Raw genomic sequence first — 20124 nt, 5'->3', positions numbered from 1 at the left:
TACTGCATTTATAATGATACCACCCCTTGGAAAATGAACTTTTATTCATACCAGCAATTAAGATCTTGTGCAGTTTGTCTTGGCCACCGGGGAATGAAACAACCTGAGGAATCACTCTGCTAATGATGGCCTGTCAACGATGCAGCTGTCTGGAATAAATCGTCGAGATCCCCTCATAAACAGCTATTCCCCCAACATCCAGCACACACAGACACACACAAACACACACACTTTGTCAAACTTTGTTGTGTTGCCAACTTTGTACACAAGTTCCTTTTTCAAGATGATGGAGAAAAACCAATGCGGATGTTACGAGTGTTTCACACAGTGTTTATTAATTTGACCATTCGTTAAGTCACACGTCGGTTACTTTTGCTGCACTTGTCACTTTCTGTTCCTGCACGGCACAGTTTACAGTGATAACAGTACCTAGCGAAGGCTAATGCTAACACTACAGAAACAAATCAGAAATCAGAAGAGTGCGATTTGCATCGGCATACATATTTATATATTTCTTAAAACAGGCAGCGAGGGAGGGACTTGTCACTTTAGCCAATAGCGCTGTGTGTTACGTCCCCCTGGTCGACCTTCAGTGTCACACTTTCACGCCCCTTCATGTTACCCTCTGTTCCAGTCTGTACGCAAACTCCAAAACACTGTGAGAAGAGATAGACCAGACAGCGGAAAACTGCTGTTCAGTGGCAGGTTTTCTTCATCAAACTCGGAGTTTCTCTCTATCTTCCTTAGAATCCGGCACAATGTTTTATTTCATATGGCAGTTTTACTGTCAGAATCAAAATCCTGGTTGGACTCTCAGGACTCTCTAAACGTACTGTTTTTACACATTCAGATATAGTTAAGTCACCATTAGTTTAGAATAAAACCTCTGCACGTCCCTCTTAATAATAATAAGTGGAAGTTATCAAAAAAGGGTATGAAGCTTTAGACACGTAGGATCAATGTATCCTTGTCTGTCAAAGCACTTTGTAAACTCTGTATTTAAAAGGTTCTATATAAACAAAGTTTATATAGATCTATTATTAATGTTGCTATTCTTATTGTTATTATTATTTAATATTTCTGAGTGAGTAGTATGGTGGTGCTGTGTATGGTCTGAACATGTTTTAATAGCATTTTTACGTACTGCTTAAATTTAAATTTACTGCATTTGTTGAAGTAGCTGAGATAGAGCCACTGCATATGGATTGACACAAAAAAGAACAGATCTGTGCAAAAAGAAGAAAATAAACATAAAAAGAAATAAATTACAGAATAGATATGTGTGGAAAATAAAGATAAAAACCAAAATACAAATAAATAAGCATTCTCATTTATTTTCACATTTGTGAATTAATCTCTGTATATAATATATTTTTAATATATATTTTTTAATAAACTACTCAATTTTATTGTGAACAGGGACCACCCCCACACACACACTTTAGGCCTGCGAATTGGAGTTTAGCCAACTGTCAACAGTGTGTTTCATTGAGATATTTGTTTTCTTCCGTATTCGTTAAAATCATGCACATTCTCCTACTAGGAGAACGGAGCACCCAGCTGCCATAAACCAGGTAATTAGTGTAATTTACACGATTAAGGACAGCCTGGTGTGTAATGTCCTGATAACCATTTCCAGTGGCGACAGATAACTGTCAATTCATTAAAAATATCACACTGTGACCTCATAATATTAAAGAAAAGCAGCAAGTTTAGTTAATCCAACGGAGTCGATGCATTTTCTCTTTCTCTCTTTTCACTACAATTGCTCTGAAAAGTAGCGGCCTCAATCTCAGAGGATGCAAAATAATTTAAGACTTCATTTCTCCCCCTCAACAATATCATATGTCAACCCTGATGCCATTTACTCTCATCAGATCAGTTTTGTGATTGTTAACCAAGACCATCCATCTCGCACTCATCTCAGCAGCCTTATTAGTCCTTAATTCAGAAAATTTGAAATGTTTAATATCCCAAGATGGATTGTAATGTAGCGTTGTCAGATTCAATTTCACCGATCATATTTAACCTTCAGCCTGCAACTCACTCACATGTTTGAAGACTGCATTACCATTATCAATTGTTCAAGCCATTTTCAGAGGCCTCTGAAAATGAAGGCTCTAATCATTTCTTTCTGCTCTTGTGGACTGAATGGAAATTTCTCATTTGTTATGATTCATGACAAGTAGTTTTGAGAGGCATCCCCGTTCTCTTCTAGCATCAGACAAGTTTTCTACATTTGCATTCCCATTCATTGTTGAAAAGCACAAAGAACAGTTGTATTAGAGGCTGTGCTTGGTAAATGTCACCAGTTTGGGCAACAAGTACATAACACAAAGGGATGGAGATCCCTTCATTTTAACAGTGTCTGTCACTTAAGCTACAAATACAGTGGAGTGTACACATATCCTTCTGCATTTATGATTGGGAAGTACTATGCCTTGCATACCTTTTAAAGCTGTGTATTGGCAAGAGTCTGGTTATACGATACATATCATGATACAGGGGTTACGATTTAATATATTATGATATATTGCAATACTGCAAGTTAGACAATATATTGCAATTTAAATAAGTTACTCAATTTTATTGTTTTTGGGAGTTTTTTCTTACTGGTAGTGTATGTTTGCTGCTATAGCTCAACCAACATAATTCTGTTTATGCATATGTATTTCCCCATACAGAATGAAATTGAAAACAATACCTCCATATGTTATGATTGCTTCAGTAAAATTTTTGTGACTCAAAATGGGATGCCGGCACTCTTCTGAAAACATCCTAAACTGTTGAGTGTTTAAACTGGTTGACTTGGTAGGTAAAGTTAACAATGCAAAGGAAATGAAGGGGTGATTTATAAAGCAATGAAATGCTGTGGGCTGAGTATTAGTCTAAATATACGTGCAGCGTCTGTGCAGAATGTAAGAACAGAGATGGTGTGTGTGGGTTTAATTAGAACTGCGAGCAGGTATAGGGGAGAGTGTTTTGGGATACCAGAATTTATGGTTGATCCAGCTGGAAGTGCTGGAGGCTGAATTCAATTAAACATCTGTGATGGGAGGTTCCCACTTTATAACCCCAACAGTATACCTGTTGTCAGATCCCACATCCTGTTTTCTTTATATCAAGGCTATGTTTCTCTTGTGGGAGACTTCTGTCAGATACTATGCAGTGGCAAATGTTAACACACACATGTTGGTGTGTCAGACTCTGAATCCTGACTTTTAAGTTTGAGAAGATGCAGCATCTGTAATTTCAGCCACGGGTGCGTGTAGAAATCATCTTTGTTTTGATGCCATTGTAAGCATCATATCATAATTGTATTATTATTATTATGTATTTATTATTTAGCTTATGATCTGAATCTCAGAACTACACGCAGATTTCTCAGAGAAACAAAGACATTTTTTTTTAGCGTTTTGTTTCGGCCCCTGCATGTGTCTCCATCTTACTGAGCTTGTGTTAAATTTTAAAACAGCATTCATTGATATTTTGGCCTCTTGGGAGACAGGAGAATGAGCTCTTGTTTTGATTTCCACCAACTCCTGTGAGAAATACTAACTTGCTACTCCACTCTGTTCACCAGCTATCTGCTAAATGTGTCTGGCTTCTATTGCTCTGGGCAGGTAGCGTCCACAGCAGGGATGGGTGATATTCTCTGTGAGAATTTGTCAATAGGAGCAACACCTTTTACATTATACATATTCATTTAATCCACTACTAATATAAAAATATTGATTCTTGTAGCTTCAGGTCATTTTATATTCTACTGCAACTAAAAAAAGGCCTTATGGGTAAAGCTCTTTTTCTAGTTTGTTTAATTATTGTTTCATTTTACTTTAATTCATTCTCAATAATTTTCATTTAAACCTCTCTTACCTGTGTCACATTAATTATTCATTATTGTTAGAGGTTTTGGAATCCGCAACAATGTTAAAAGTTGCACATTACACATGAGGTTGAGTAGTGTGGGTGATGATGCTGCTGAATGGCTTGTGTGGATTGCATTTTGAGAGGACCCTTTCAAACTGTGGATATGGATTTGCATAAGTAGTAAATGTTTTCATTCCTGCACACAACACATACAGTATAGTGGAAGTATTAAAATCTGTCACGTACTGTATTGAGGTATTGTACAAAACTAAAGCTAACAGGGTTGTCTGGGTCTTTGGGGCTTGCTATAAGTAGAGTCATAGGTTAAGCCTGTGCAGGGCTTAGAGAAACCTATTTCTCTTATCTTCCCTGGTCATGAACCATGAGCAATAACATTATCAAGGGTCTGTTGTTACAGGGTTGGGGTAGAGAGGAGCAGAATTACAGGCAGTGAGGAGATTTTAAACACTACACGTCTCGGGGATGTGTCCAATCGTGCCTCTAATCTGGCCATTGTGCTGGGCCTTATCAGCCGTCAGTGCTTTGAATAGAACAAAGAATTGTATCGGCCGATCCATAAATCATAACTTCAAACACTGCGGTAGGTCACTGTTTTATGTGTCCTTCTGGATACACCTTTAGCCTGCGGATTGTACAGGCTCTTGTAATGCTTTATTGTCTAATAGAAGATGTGAAAATGGGGCTGGACATACAACAATATCAGGTGTTTGGGGGTATGTTCTTAATCAGATTTTATCAGGTAATGCTATTCAATGAGAATTTGCTATCTGCTCTATTGTGCAGGGTTGTTTGTGATTGTTCAGTCAATGTCCACTCCAGTGACTCATCGATTTGACTTGCATGTGTGTCTTTACATGGCCTGTGGTTTGTGTGGCGTGTCCTCATGTGTTCCTTCAGTAGTCTTTAATATATGTGCATGATAAGAAAAAAAAAAAAAACATGGACACAGACTGGAAGCAGACGGTAAATAAATCTGCCTACCAGCACCTCTAAAACTCAATTAATGTTGTATTTAATCTGCACAAAAATCTAAGAATAAAAAGAAGTTGTGTTTTAATGAGGGGTTTTGTTTTTAGCTATTTCCAGTCTTTAAGCTAAGCTAAGCTAATTGACTGCTTGCTGTAGCTTATTGTAATATAGAGCATAGATATGTCAGCAATTAGTCCAGTTTGGCTCAGGCTCTTGTGTATTCAGCTTGAAGAGCTCATCTTCTCAATTTAGGCCCTGTAGTTTAAATGAAATCCTGCATTTCACCATAACATGGAGCTATGCGTACACACAGTATATGTATAAATTAATATCACAATGAATGAACTTTCCACCTTTTCCTCAGTGAATTATTATTGTTTCAGCTGTAATGTATGTTATTTTGAGTATTGTGTTGTACGTAGTAAGACAAATGTTGTTTATGACAGCACAGTATGTTTAATGACTGATGAGATATGTTTCAAGGGGTAAAGGATTATGTTTTATTGTGATGGCACGGGAGAGCTTCAGTTCAATTGGCTTTGCATCTCTCTCAAAGTCAGAGCCAGAGAGGAACAAATATAGACATACATACATGTTTCACATGTTTGCATACTATACATAGACATGTCAAATTGCATAATGGCTGCGCAGCACTCGTCATTCCTGTTTCCTTCAATCAATACATCAGTCGTGGGTTTGACTTTTACATGGCTGTCAATTTATTTCCAGATTGCAGTTTCCCATCCTTTGAAGTCTTTTTTTCCCTTTGTGCACACTCCTATACAGCTTCTATTTATAAATCAAACTAGCGTGTTGGTGGAACATTAAAATATGAATCATCCTGGCCTAATCTCTTCACTTCAGAAATGATCTTACAGTCAAAAGGAAGTCACAGAAATTAAGGCTGATTTATGGCGTCATTTAAATTTGTTTTTTGAGCTAAATATCAATGAAACAAAGTCTTTTTTACGTATATGTTAAAATGTGTATAATTAGATACTTAAGCTTCCAATTAAACTTTAACAACTAACAAGTGAGTACATTCACACGCACATTACTATCCTGATTTTAATCATAATGGGGATATGACGTTTCCATAGAATATAGAGAAACCTCACTCTGTCCCCTGATCAGTAGTTTGACAAAATAATCTTAAACCTGCACTAATCAGTAATTACATATTAACAATGGGTCAGATGACTATGTCATTATGTTGGCTTAATGGCCCACAACTTTACTGTTCTGTTTAAGTCTTACTGCTCTTATCAACCTTGTTTTTACCAAAAAAAGACATGTTCACTACCTGCTGAGCACAAAGTAGCCGACTGACAAAGTTAGCAGCTAGTTGGTGAAGAAAAGACAACACAAAACATAGCAAGGCAGCTAATATTACTGGCAGCTTGTCTGCAGCGTTGTTTGTCACAAAGCTCTGGCCAACAAATGAAAGTCAGTCCCAGATTTACTCTGGTGGCTTCTCTCTCTTTTCCTCTTAGCTTCCTTCATTGTCCTGTACGGCCCCTTTGCTTCTGCTATTAGTTACAGCCATAGAAGCTGCTGAGCCTGGTTACATTGCCCGATCTTCTAGTATTGGCACACTACTACTCTCCATCAGCATCCCACCCCTCCCAGGCCTGAAAACATCTTACGGCAGTCCAAAGTTCCTGTGCTACCAGTGTAACTAGCACACATTTATTGTCCATCAAGAAACTCTGTAAAGAGTTGAGGCAGAGGGAAAACCAGAAAACATTTTCTCCATAAAATACGATCGAGTTTCACCAAAATCAATCACATAGTTGGTGGTGTGTGATACAGCCATAAAGCACTTGTCCCGACCCGGAGACCAATGCCGTGCAAGAGCAAGCGTACATGGAGAGTGAGAATGACAGAGACCATTTACCCTATTATAAGTCAGAGTAGCATCAAAATGATTTTGAAGCTGTTATTTTATGGTAGGTAAAAGTTACACAATGGGGCTTTCAGAGCCAAAAATGTTTCTTAAGAGTTGGTGGACAAAAAAATAAAAAATAAAAGCCAAAGGGAGAGTGAATATTGGATTATATTCATCGGATGGACATAAACACGACTCCAAATGAATTGCTGATTGTCTGCTGGACGATATGAGAGATAGGCAACTGTTACCTTACTTAAGAAGGTGATAAATATAAATGTTACATTTACAGCTTCTTCCGCTGGCCCCGAATCGCCAAAAAAATAATTAATACTACTCTAACTCAAGGTCTTTTCATCAGCAAATTGCTGATGAAAAGGACATTACATTATGATTGGACACTGAAAAGCATTACAAAGTAACACATTATGAGTAAGGTTCATTGCATATTCTTGTCTCAATAGGTGCAGAGACATAAGGCTTTGGACTGACCAAGAAGACATTTCCTAATTTCCAAATATGAGAAACAGCTTGACAGAGATAAACAGTTTTAATAGTTGTTTGTAAAAAATAAAAAAATAAAAAAATCTGATTATTTCCAGAAGAATCTTGAGCTTTCTTAGTGTAAAATGTATTAATTCAGGCAGCTTAAAGGGGTTTTCCTCTGTCCTTCCTTGTAAGGTCATCACAACATCCGTGAATGCGTGTAATGAACTGAGTGTGGGTAAGTGTGTGTGTATTTGCGTATGAGTATTATCTGCTCAACTTCTTGACTGACATGTGAATGTCCAGTGAGAAATCATATTTCTGTGTTACTGAGAACAGACAAGGTGATAAAATCGCTATTCCTGTCAGGTATGCACCAGTGAATTGTTCATCAGTTCACCACCTATTTCCCTATGAGGTTTCTTTTTTCCCCCATTTTCCTTCTTTACTCAAAGCTGGGTTTGAAAAGAGAAGCTTTGGTGTAAGCAGAGAGGCCACAGGGGAGCAAATCCCAGCGGACACTCAGAAAAAGAACAGCTTCAAAAGGGCCTGCAATACCACGGTGAATTGTATAAGGGAGAAAAATGCAATGATTAAAAGTGAAATGTTTGTTTGAAGATAATGTTATTTTGGAAAACCTCTCTTAAGAGGATTTCTAACTTGAAAAAGAGACAAGAGGAAGAAATAGAGCGAATGTGGGAGAGAGACTTGGAACTAATTCCCATAGTTATGCATACGTGTTCAAAATTGGTAACATAGCATACGAGCTGTGTTGCGATTCATCCAAACGTTTGCCACAATCTCCAGCTCTGAGCTCAGTGCTCAGTACGTAGAAAGTGGATGCATGATTGAAGTGAAACTATCCCTGCTTTCTAATGTTATGTCTGAAGGGAAAACATGGGTTAAAGAGAACAGATACGAGAGACCACAGGATCGGACTCTGAATGGATACAAGACATCTATTTAGCCTGCGCAACCATTAGCAGGTGTACATTAGTATTCAGTAGAGGAGCTACGATGAGGCTGACTGCATGGGTCAAGTCAGCACCACATCTGGGCTGGGTCAGTTCTGTTTTAACCCAAAGATAGTTATGTAAAATGGCAGGGATAACACGGAGCGCATAAAATGGCATGTGGCAGGGAAAATGATCATAGGGACAGGCTGAATCTAAATTTTTAGAGATCTTAAAAAGGGATTTGACAAATTGAACCAAGATATTCTCATTCATAAAATTATTACATTTTAACTTATAGATTAAAACTGATAATTGTTCAAATCCTACCTTTCTAACTGTAAACAGTATGTCCTTTTCAAAATTATAATTCTGTACAGACCGAACAGAACACTGGAATCCTTTTTTTACTAGGAATTCCACAGAGTTATGTCCTTGGTCCACTCTTTTCATATAAATTACTTCTCAGAATCATTTCATGGAGTTGATTTTCAGATATAAATATATATATTTCAGATGATATGCTTATATATGTTACCCGTAGAACTATTTAGTCAATTTAAGTTAGTAATGTAAGTTTCACAACACTTCGTCCATAGGAGCATTGTGTGAAAACTCAGCGTGGGCTCGGCCCTCATCAAAAGTTAAAAAGCTAAATAGAAGATTAATTGAAAGTGTATTAAACATGTTTCGAAAGTAAAATATCTTGGTCTTATGTTAACCTGACCAAAATTTTGAGAAACGTGTTAATATGGTGGCCAAACTTTGATACATTTAAACTAATTAGGGACTGTTGTATGCAGACTTTTTTTTTTTATTCTATTTTTTCACATTAAATGTGAAAAAATGGTATGGTATATTTATGGTATTTTTTGGTGAAATGTTCTTATATCCAAGTCATCCATAAATCTCTATCCAGACTCCTAATGTGCTGGTACCTGATAGCATTTTAAACTCAAATTGAATCAACTTTTAAAGAGGTATTGTTCATGTAGCATGAATGATCTGGTGCTTGTCATTGAGTTTTATTATATCATGATTTGTGATTGCAAGTATTTTACTAGTATTGTAACTCTTATTATATACCATCAAAATATATGCCAAAGTATTTCTATTTATACTTACAATATAGTAGAAGTGTATGGTGTGCTGGTAGAGAAAATTAAAAAAAAAGACTTCACAGAGCATCACTAATGCGGTGATAGACAGTAAAAGCATGGTGCACAGTCTCTTGACATGACACAAGAAGCTTGGAAATGTTATGTATGCCAATTTGTCTCCTTTTCCCAGAGTGGTCCACTCGCCATCCCTTTGAATTCCTTCAACTGCATGACTTTGCATAAGCGACACCTAATTGAATATTAATGGCTTCTGATGGTATTTGATTATCTGTTTTTCATTTGGAAAGATTATACAAATGAGCCTCATTTGCATGTCAGCATCCAGGAAATGAAATGGAGTGTGTCTGCCAGATTATTATTTCTCCTTTTAACGCCACCGAGCACAACTTCTTTAATCTCATGAATTCAGGATTAGTTTCACATTTTGGTGTGATGCTCCAATTTGGTTTGTGCAAGGAGGTCATTTACGCCAGCAGAGAGCTTTTGTTTGCTCCAGTAGGTGAAGACAATAGACATAATAAAGTTTCAATCAGCTTTGTTATTTTTCTTTAAAGCTTGACTGAGCTTTGGTATTTGTCGGATGGCATCCATTTCTTGGGCAGGGCAGGTATGAAGGCAGATAGTAACAGTGGAAGGATGATAAAGAGTTTAGTCCCATTCAGTCGGTATGAAGTAAATGGAAGAAATGAAAAGCCCATAATAGGAGTGGAGTGGAGAATTACTGTCCTGTCTGGCTCCCAGGCAACAGCTTTATCTTCACAGCAATTTACAGTAATCCAGGGTGGCTGTGAGGGCCTGCCGTAGGCCGCTGTTGGCCGCTGCAAAATGACATGTGAGTATACCAAGTTACAAAAAAAGAAAAAAAAATCTGGAACAAGGCCTAATCATCACTTTAAGTCACATATTATACATTAAGATGGTAACTATAACTCAACTGAAGGGCACTGTGCACTCTTCTGCTGTGGCCACTGTACATATGTCACAGATAATAGTCTGCCTGCAACATGGAGTGGAAAGACAAAACAGGAAGGACGTTTTATTTAGTGAAGAATGATTTAAGTTTACCCTTCAAAAGTCTGGCAGGGCTCCTCAGGAGTTCTTTTTTTACAGCTGCGCTCACGAAAATGGCCCCAAGAATTTTAAACACAACTGATAAATCATATTATGTTATCCTGAATACAATATTGATGTTTATTCCCTCATAGGCCCAAGGTGTACCTGCTTGTCAGGGTTACTGTCCACACCTCATATCGCCGGATCAATCCTAAGTGAGACTCTGCTGAAGTAGCTCTTGATTTTGATTGAATTTTGAGCATAGAGTCTTCCTTTCGATTCCTATCCCAATCAATTTTGCTGGGTGTGCCATTGATCTGATAAACATGAGCGGCAGTGGCAGTGCAGAGTTTTGCCAAGTTGATATTGAATCAAAAGTGAGTGAGGATTATCCATAAGTATCGAGTGACCGCTCAAGCAAGTCAGTAAATAATCCCCGGATGCATGCTCTGTAAGTGGAGATATGCAGACACCAGTCAAGGGACAAGCCCCCCCCCATAGCCTGTGTGCTTTATTATACATTTTCAACTGTATGTTTACACATGCGCAAGCTTTAAATGTTTTAACAAGGTCAAATATGCAGGATTTCCATAGGATTTCTCAGCAAAGCACAGAGGATGCAGAAATGTAATATTCACATGCAGGAGAGAAGCACAACAGGCTTGGCACAGCTAATGCTGTCAGTGAACTCACTTTCTTATTGAAGTCACTTTCTCTTCCTCACAGTCCCCCCCACACACCCCACACCCCCCTCTTCCTGTCTTTCTCCCACTCAGCAAGCATTCTGAGGATCTATTTCTTATTAGAATTCACCCCAGAAATCATGTTGGGCCAGCATGCTCCTGCAGCTCCAGACTCTATTAAATGCCTCATTCAATTTTATAATATAGTTTTTATTTGACATTAAGGGCTTTACAAAAAGGCTGTGGAATTATTAGTAAAAAAAAGAGAGAGAGTGAGAGAGAGAGCACAAGCCACAAGAATGCGATTATACATTCTGATTTACTGTCTTTCCTCTTCTGCAAGTTTCCAGTGCATCTTATCCTAGCCTCACCCCACATGAATTGGTTTCAGAAGTTGTTTAATGTGTATTTTTGTGACAATAATCACTAAAATCTGTACAACCCTCATGGCGATATGTTGATTTCTGATTAGGTATGAGAGCATTAACTGCAATCTGCAATCTGAGATCCCAGTGCAAACATGGGAAAAACATATTAGTTGAGGCTGTAACTGGACATTGTATACCATAAATAGAAATAGAGAGGAACGGACAGAAACAAGACAAAAAGATATATTTTGTACCATATTACAGGAGAATAGGACCTCCCTTCTTCGCTATGTAACTGTTTTAACTGATTTGTCTTTATGCTAGTCTGTATTTTGCCCTATTTAACGTTTAATGTGTCTGTAACTCGACATCATTGTAAGTGAGGGCAACCCCAATGATTCTTTGGGATTAAAGGACCAGTGTGTAGGATTTAGTGGCATCTAGAGATGAAGTTGCAGATTGCAACCATTTGAGTACAGCTTATCCTTCCCAGTGTGTAGGTAGCCACAAAACCGTGAACGGCCTTGTTCTGACACCAGTCAGTGTTTGCTGTAAATTATACAGGCAGGTTGAGGTACTGTACTTTTAAGATTGTCCCCAGAGTCTTTTGGTTCGATCCCTGGAGGAGCTCTGTATTGTTACTTGCTTTTTTTGATTTAGTCATGCGCTCAAGGAATACTGTTTAAAGGTTTGTTTTAGTCGTCAGTTTATTTACAGACGAGAAAACTAGCTGCTGAACTAATCATATAAGCTAATTGCTATCATGGCCTTCTTTCTAAGTTAAGACACTTTTATGGAACATTTATGTTAGTTGGTCAGTATAAGTTACATAGGTGATGATGTCAACCTGAGAAGAAGAAAATTGTTGTAATACTGTTGCACACATTGTAATAGTGTAACATTAGTGTTATGCATTTTGTGTTTGTATTTACAACCTAAACTTCCATAAATCAGACTCAACATAAAGTACTGCCTACTGAGTCTGGTTGATCTGATAAAAGGTCATTATACACTAAAGAACACATAGCCTACCTATTAATATTATATTCCATTTCTGCCAATGGATCCTCCTAAATGTTACACACTGGATAATGCTAAAATCACATACTCCTCTCACACAGTCCTGTGATTAGTCTGCTTTGTTTTCACACCACAAACAAATGCACCATAGTTTGCTTGATTGTGGGCCAGGACCCGCCTTATGGAGCGGATTCAGTCTGTTTGTTAAGAGTTTATCTGAACTGTTACAAACAAGTAAGATGTGAAAGCATCCGAAAATGTACAACAACAAAATCTAGGTATACATCAGTAGTAGCCCACTTGTAATACAGCTGTGAAACAGGCATATTGGCTATTTTGGTAACATTGTGTCATAAAATAACTGAACAGCCTTTTCAATGTGTATTGCAACACAGGTGCAGTGTACCTAGAAGTCCAGTACAGCCTACTTTTATCTTATTGTAATTCTAACCAGCAGTTAAGACAACTTTATTGTGCTTACAAGCAAACAAATAAAATAGCTGTTTATTTACATGTCTAATGCTTAAATCACTACTGTGTACAGAAATACCACGAAAATACTCGCAGAAACTTGCTGGAAGTGAACATCAGTGAACAAGTCTCTAACGTGTATTTGCGCTGACAGGGAGTAACCCTGGAGGAATCTCTCTCTGAACTCAGCCCCCAGCCGCAATATAATTAAAACAAATCTAAACAGCTAGCTACAGAGGTTCAGTGTAGAGTTTTAACAGGCATACATTCCTCATCTTTTCTCACAGCACCAAGCATTTACAGTACAAAAGAAACAACAAGGTGGCATGCAGCATGATGTCCCTTGTTGTCTTCTGTGCAAAGCCTGGAGACAGCTTGAGGCTTTTCTTCATCTTGCTTCTGTAATCTCTGTCAGTGGGGACTCTCATCTGGTGCAAGGCGGTGAGCAAGAGGGTGCAACCCAAACAGTCTCTGAAAATGGCTTCTACTCTATTAATCTGTTGCTGGGTAAAAGGCAGTTCGGGGTGACATTTGAGCAACAGCTAGAATCGCTATATTCTGCTGGAATTTGACAAAATCTCAGTCCATGATATCCCTAAACCTTATCTACTCAAATTTGATGGATGAGCGTGATACAAGGAAATAAGTAATGACTATGTTTTATCATCATGAAAGGAAAGCAGGTGTACATCAAATTAAAATAAGGTTAACCGAAGCTGTTTTACTTTCCGGATCATCATCCAGCACACAGCAACTTGAAAAAGCACAAGTAAATACAGAGAACACATTTAATTATTTGACTTCTCACAGCACCACATTTTAAAACACGCCTCAAACGCAAAGGCATTCATCAATTTAACATAAAGGGCTCATTCAAATTGGTAATTTGTTGCCTTTTCATTGTCTAAAGAACCAGCATGTATTGCTTATATCATTCTGTTTCTTACTTACGTTCAATCAAATGGACAGAAGCAATTTATGACAGATCTGACCCAGAACTGAGGTGGAATAGTAAGGGCAGTCAATAGATCTGGGGAGTGCTGGTTGGATCTGGTTGTTGGGTTTAAAAGGTGGATTGGGTTTGGCCACAGATTTATGTCACAAGCTATGAGCCTTGTTTATCAGAGCACTTCTGTTGAACCCCTGTGGGTGCACAAAGTGTTTCATGTCAAGATACGCTGGTCCCATCCTTTAAACAACTAAAACTACGCAGCAGGGATATAATCCTCATTTTGAAAGGAGATTCTGTCAAGATATACTATATCTTATAGCTTCAGATAGATTTCCAGTCATATGGGCACACAAAGTAAAGCAAAGAACACAGAGAAACACGATGGGGTGGGGAGACAACACGTTTTGGTAATTGCCGTCTTCTGGCCAGAGGCAGGCACCTTGTGTTTCAACACTAACAGCTAAACTGCCCCTCGTTTTCTGCTGTTACAGTAGGTCGCTCTGATTTTCTGTTTTTGACAAGACTGCCTGACCTAGCTAAGATTTTTTGCTGTCAATTCTTTTCTTATGATGACTGCCAACATAAGGAGACTTCATCCAGCAATTTTGTCTCGGAAGTTGCAAGACAGCTGTTATCTACCATTATCCTAATCTTAGCTTCGATAGGGTTTCTCCCTTGTCCTGGTATTGCAGGCTCAGCAACCCTAAGGGACTCCTGTAGGCGAAGTGGCAACCAGCTGCCATTGCTCCAACTGTTTACGAACCAAAATGATATAACAAAGACATTACAGACTTGCAGAATTGTAAAAGGACTGTCTTCATTTTCAGAGAGTTGCTCAAGATGTGCAGTAGTCTATCATAAAAAATGACTTGCTCAGCAGTTAACATTTAAAGAGAGCAAACAAAGGGTTAAGTGTGCTTTAGTTGCACACAATTAAATGACTGTGCAGACTGCAAATATGAAAGCAGCAGCAGGATATTTCGGTCCTTTTGGTCTTCCTCAGGCAGCATCAGATGAAACATGCTGCTGCTGCTTCTGTGTTAGTACTCAACATGTAAAGAGTAGAGACAAACACTTGTTTGTTTTTTGACAGTGCAGCTGGAGTTCTCTTTTTCTTTTCTTTTTTAGGATTTTAAGTGGCTTCAGTGTTCTCTCCTCTCTGTAGCCTGTAGCCTGTTGAAAGCATTTGTTTTCTTATGGAGCAGTGAATGACTCCTATAGAGTCCTAGCTAAAATTAAATGTTCACATGTTTTTGTTATTATATACACCGATAAGCCATAACATTGTGAGCACCTGGGCACCTGGTCATAATGCTCTGCAGCCTCATACCAACAAACTGTGATGCTCTGTGTGTTCTGACACAACCAGCATTAACTGTTTCAGCAGTTTGAGCTACAGTAGCTCGTCTGTTGGATCGGACTACCCATGACCCTGTCTCCGGTTCACCGCTTTTCCTTCCCCTTTTGATAGGTACTGACCTCTGCAGACCGGGAACACTCCACAAGAGCTGCAGTTTTGGAGATCTACCATATAAGTATCAGTATTAACTATGTATTTATTCAGGCTATACTTGCAATTAAATTGCCAGATAAGGTTTCTGAAAAGCTTCAAATTGCTGTTGTTGAGCAATTGTTGACCACTAGAGGCTGAACGCCAAACTTACAGAAATATATCAGCATATAGCTAACGTGTTGGCATACCGTTGCCTATTACATTCATTATCCCATTGCAGTCAAGTTTCTGGAGAGCAAAATAGTTAAAAGAAAGCATCTGACAATGGCTTTATATGAAGAGCTGATTAGAGCCAAGAGACTCAAGTGTGTCAGAAGACCCAAACAATGAGCTAAAACAGGCTGCACAGAACTGCAGAAGTGTGTGGATTCTGACTCTTTTACTTTTTACATAATGTCCCGTAAAGAAAGCAATTTGATTTAATGATTTGGGTGAAAGTTTTACCTTGTTAGAGCTTGAAGCATATTTTTACTATATATATGGCGGGCATTTCCTTAGTATCTTTACACTAAGTTTTAATGATGTGTTTCCCTCCTCCAACCTTAAAAAAGGCAGTAATTAGTAAGATTATAAATTATATAATGTATCAAAGTGTTGGGGGACAGATTACAAAGTGGGAGAGAATGTAGAACATTATTCATTTCTAATTGAATCCCAATTTTCTCCAATAACTTTTTTTTTTCTTTTTTGTCTGTTTTGTTTTCACTTTTCCCTGTTGCTTTTAGCCATTTTGCTGCTTGCATCTTGTTCCTCACTGTTTCAGCCCATCTTTGTGACAACACTTTGAAGGCACATTAAAGGACAGCTTAATGGACCCCTGAGAACCCATGCACAAAATGAATTGCAAATTAAATATTTCTACATATTGTTTGGCCATGCTACATGTTGTTTTATGTGGCTGGGTGTAAGTTTTTCCCCTTCTTCTCTTTTGCATTCTGACATATGACATGCGCCAAATGTTCTCTTCTTGGAATGCATTTCTTGATAGGGAGAGCAGTCTGGCTCACAATATTGAAGAGGAGGGAGATTATCATGGCTTCTCATCGTGACTTAATAGTTTAATGAAAAAAAATTGCAGGCTACTCGTCCCAAGTGGCGTTGTTAATGTGTGACAGTGGTAAACAGCACTTTGTGGGTTTGATTCTAGCAGGGAGTAGCATTCCAGCCTTTCTTGGCTGTCAGACTGACAATGGACACCGCTACATTTATTGGAATGCATGTAGGAAAAAAAATAGAAAACATTAGCATAATTATTTTCATTCCCGTTTCCATCTGTTGGGTACTGGCATGAGGGTAGCAGAGGAGTGACAGCGAGTGTCAAACAGTTCAATCAGAGGAGCAAAATGCTGCAACAACAACATAATTTGGTGCTACAGAACTGCTGTCATTGCTGACCAGTTAAACATCTGCTATGTTCTCGCAATCACGGATATTCATTTGAAATCACAAAATGTTTCACCTTTAAATGCCAGCTTTCTAAATAATGTATATCAGTGATAGTGTTGTTATATCTTAGGCCTGCTATACGCTGATGCTGTCCATCTTGAGAACATTTCACAGCTTTTTTGTGGTAATTAGACATCAAGAATTATTAGAATATATACCCACAAGACAGAATGAAAATGTCGGGAATTCTGCAACTCATTAACAGTATTCTTCAGGGGGAACAAGCTTTGATTAGATTGTTCATTCCTTCAAGGCAAATCCAGTTTAACAAAGGCTCTCTGGTATGTCTATGAAGCTGTGGATTTCACACTCTCATATTTTCCGCATTAAAACGTACGCATACTGCTTGTGCTGTTCTTTTGATGCGCAATTACCATACTACCCACAATAGGATTTCATATCTTAGTGTATTACGGTTCATATAAAGACACTATTTGATCACTATCAATTCAAAAAAACTTTAAAACAACATTTGGTTAAATGTAATTCTCTGTGATGAAGGGTGCAGGTTCGCTGAGATCATGCAATTTGGCAAATCAAATGTGGATCTGGTGTGACTGGACAAAAAATAATGACATTCTGTTTACAGAGAATAACTGGGATGAGCAAGCAATGAGCCAATTGTACGAGACTGGTGTGTTGACAATGTAAATTAACAAATGTAACTTCATAATTAAGAACTTGATGGATGCATAGCCAGTCAAAGATTAATAGCTCTGGTGGGGTTGAGACAATATAGGATTCAGCTGTACCCTGTGCAATTATGTTTGGAATCATTGTTGAATTTCCTGTTGTGGACAATAAAGAACATCCATCTATTGTTAATTGATGTCATGTAGTGAAAAAACAATACTGTGGATGCGAGGCACCACTGCCAGATTTGATAAGAAATGAATTAGTCTCAATGGGCACAGTGAAGCCTTATTGTGACCTATTTAAAACTTTTGTGAGATGCCATATCAAGTCAGTTCCATTGTCATTCATCAGCCGAAAGTCCTCTTGTCTTGCCTGTCCAGGCCAATCTTTCATTTTCTTCACCCCTGTCTTCGTGGGGAGGGTAATTCCATTTGGGAAGTGCATATTGTTGAGGAACATCCTCATTCTTCAGCCAGTGAGCAATGAGCAAAGTGGTGATGAATACCTGGGCCATGAATACTAAATGATAGGTAATTAAAGGATACCTGAGGAATATTACCTTGGCTGGCACACCTGAGGAGTGATTCAGGCTGCTGCCCATTAGATGGGAGAGGGAGATAGAGAGAGAGATATTGAGTCTAAGAGAAAACCATAAGGAGGCAAGCGTGAGTGATGGCTGCTCCCTGAATCAGTCATTTGGGTTGAGAATCTGACGTTTGATTAAGTCTGACCTAGATATCACAGACAAGAAGTCATGGCCTCTTACATGCACTTCAGCGGAGAGTCAGACTTTGTAAGTTTTCGGAGTTTGAAGGGCTGCAGACTGAATAAGGCTGTTGTCCAAGTGTAGGACCGTCTATCTGCAATGTCTGGTGACGGGTGATATTGTCATTATAAGGCAACAGGGACAGGGAACTTACAGCTCAGGTTTACAGATACATCAATACACAAATAAAGATCGGAACCAAAATTGGTGTAAAATTTGCCAATATTGCCTTATAGAAATCACCTAATATATAGGCCTATACTATTACAATCTGAGAAAAATGTAATGCCGTACTTTTTCATTTACATAATTAGGAAACATTTTAATTAGTGTATTTGCAAAGCCCCTCTGCAAATTTCTTCACTTTAAATAGTCAAAAACCTACTAAAAAATAAGTTCAATGGAAAAACATCCTGTAGTGAGAGTGAGGCTGCATGTTTTCTGTATATCAGGTGAATTTGTGCAGAATTTACACTGGTATTTGAGCTGCCTGTCTGAACTTGTTGCAGGTTTTATTATCCTCAGTGATACAATATGGATCATATTGTTAACTTCAAATGTAAAAATCTGTCAGTAGTTTTTTTTAAGCATTAATATACGTGTACATGAAAATGGTTGCACAAGTGCACTTAACCCATGTGTGTATACGTGGATGATACCCTGAAACTATGGTGAACAATACCCAGTCTGCACTATTTCAGTGAAAAGGTGGTAAACATGCATTAGACGGAATTGTTGTTGGTACTGTATGTGAGGTATATAGTGACACTGGAGCATTTCTGATTAGATGAATTAAGACAATGTTTAATCCTAATCTCATAACAGTCAATCACGAAAATAAAGTATATCACAGCTTAACTCATTTACTATTTAATTACTTAATTTAGTTGACTGTGTAGCTTTTCTCAGAGATTGTGGACAATGCATCTCAGAACTTTATACCAAAATAAACTTTTAACATGGCAATTTAACATGATATTTTCAACACAAATTAAACAGACAAACATGTCTAGTGTCTCATATCTGGCATTTTCTTTCATGGGTCTGCCATCATGTCATGACATGGACTATTGTGTATAAACTTTTACTGTACTTGTCCTTAAGTAGACAGCCTGATTACATATCAGATATGTGTTTAAACATAGGGTGTTGAAGCTAGATCTGTCTTTTTCATCTCCACCTAATTCTCCATGTCTGTGAGGTAGCGCTGTCTGAAAAAGTCCAGGTAACAAATCACAAAGAGCCTCTTGGGAGGACGTCCATTGACTTTTTGAGGCGTCTCACTGATATAACCTTGACATTAATGGGAGGTTTCCACATTCTCAATTCTTATGGGGCTCACCATAATCTGTTATAGAGGGGGCTGAGTTCCCTCCTGGGTCCTTCTGAAGTTTGAACCCTGGCAATAACCTTGTCTGGATGGGTTAGGAGGATGTGGCAGTCCATACTTCTCACTATCCTCTCGATGTTTACAAAACGCCTCTCCACCCTTCACAGAGCCCACATTTGCCAGCCTCCAGAGAGCAACACACCAATTACTCCATGTGTATCTTGATTGAATAATAGGACTTTTAATTGTCTTGTCTTTCACAATTACGTCAAAGCCGTACCCTTTAATTAAGCGTCTGCCAATTATTTTATTCCCTTTTTTGTTTGAGTGGATGAAAGTAATTACTGTCACCTTGCAAAGTATGAGAAGTAATTAATCCTTTTTGATTTTACCAAATCCCATTTTTTTGGTCATTAGTTGGCCTTTTAATCCTCAAACGATTATGAAACCAGTTAATTATAGAAAATGCAAGTACCTACTTGTTGTTTGTGCAGAATCAGCACAAGTCTTTAATGTACCACTTCTAATAGATAAATTCTTCTTAGCTCTGCTGATATGGGCACAGTGCTGCAATGTTA

The sequence above is a fragment of the Dicentrarchus labrax genome, unplaced genomic scaffold (assembly GCF_905237075.1).
Source record: "Dicentrarchus labrax unplaced genomic scaffold, dlabrax2021, whole genome shotgun sequence".
NCBI classification, from domain to species: Eukaryota; Metazoa; Chordata; class Actinopteri; family Moronidae; genus Dicentrarchus; species Dicentrarchus labrax.
This window is presented reverse-complemented; position numbering follows the sequence as displayed.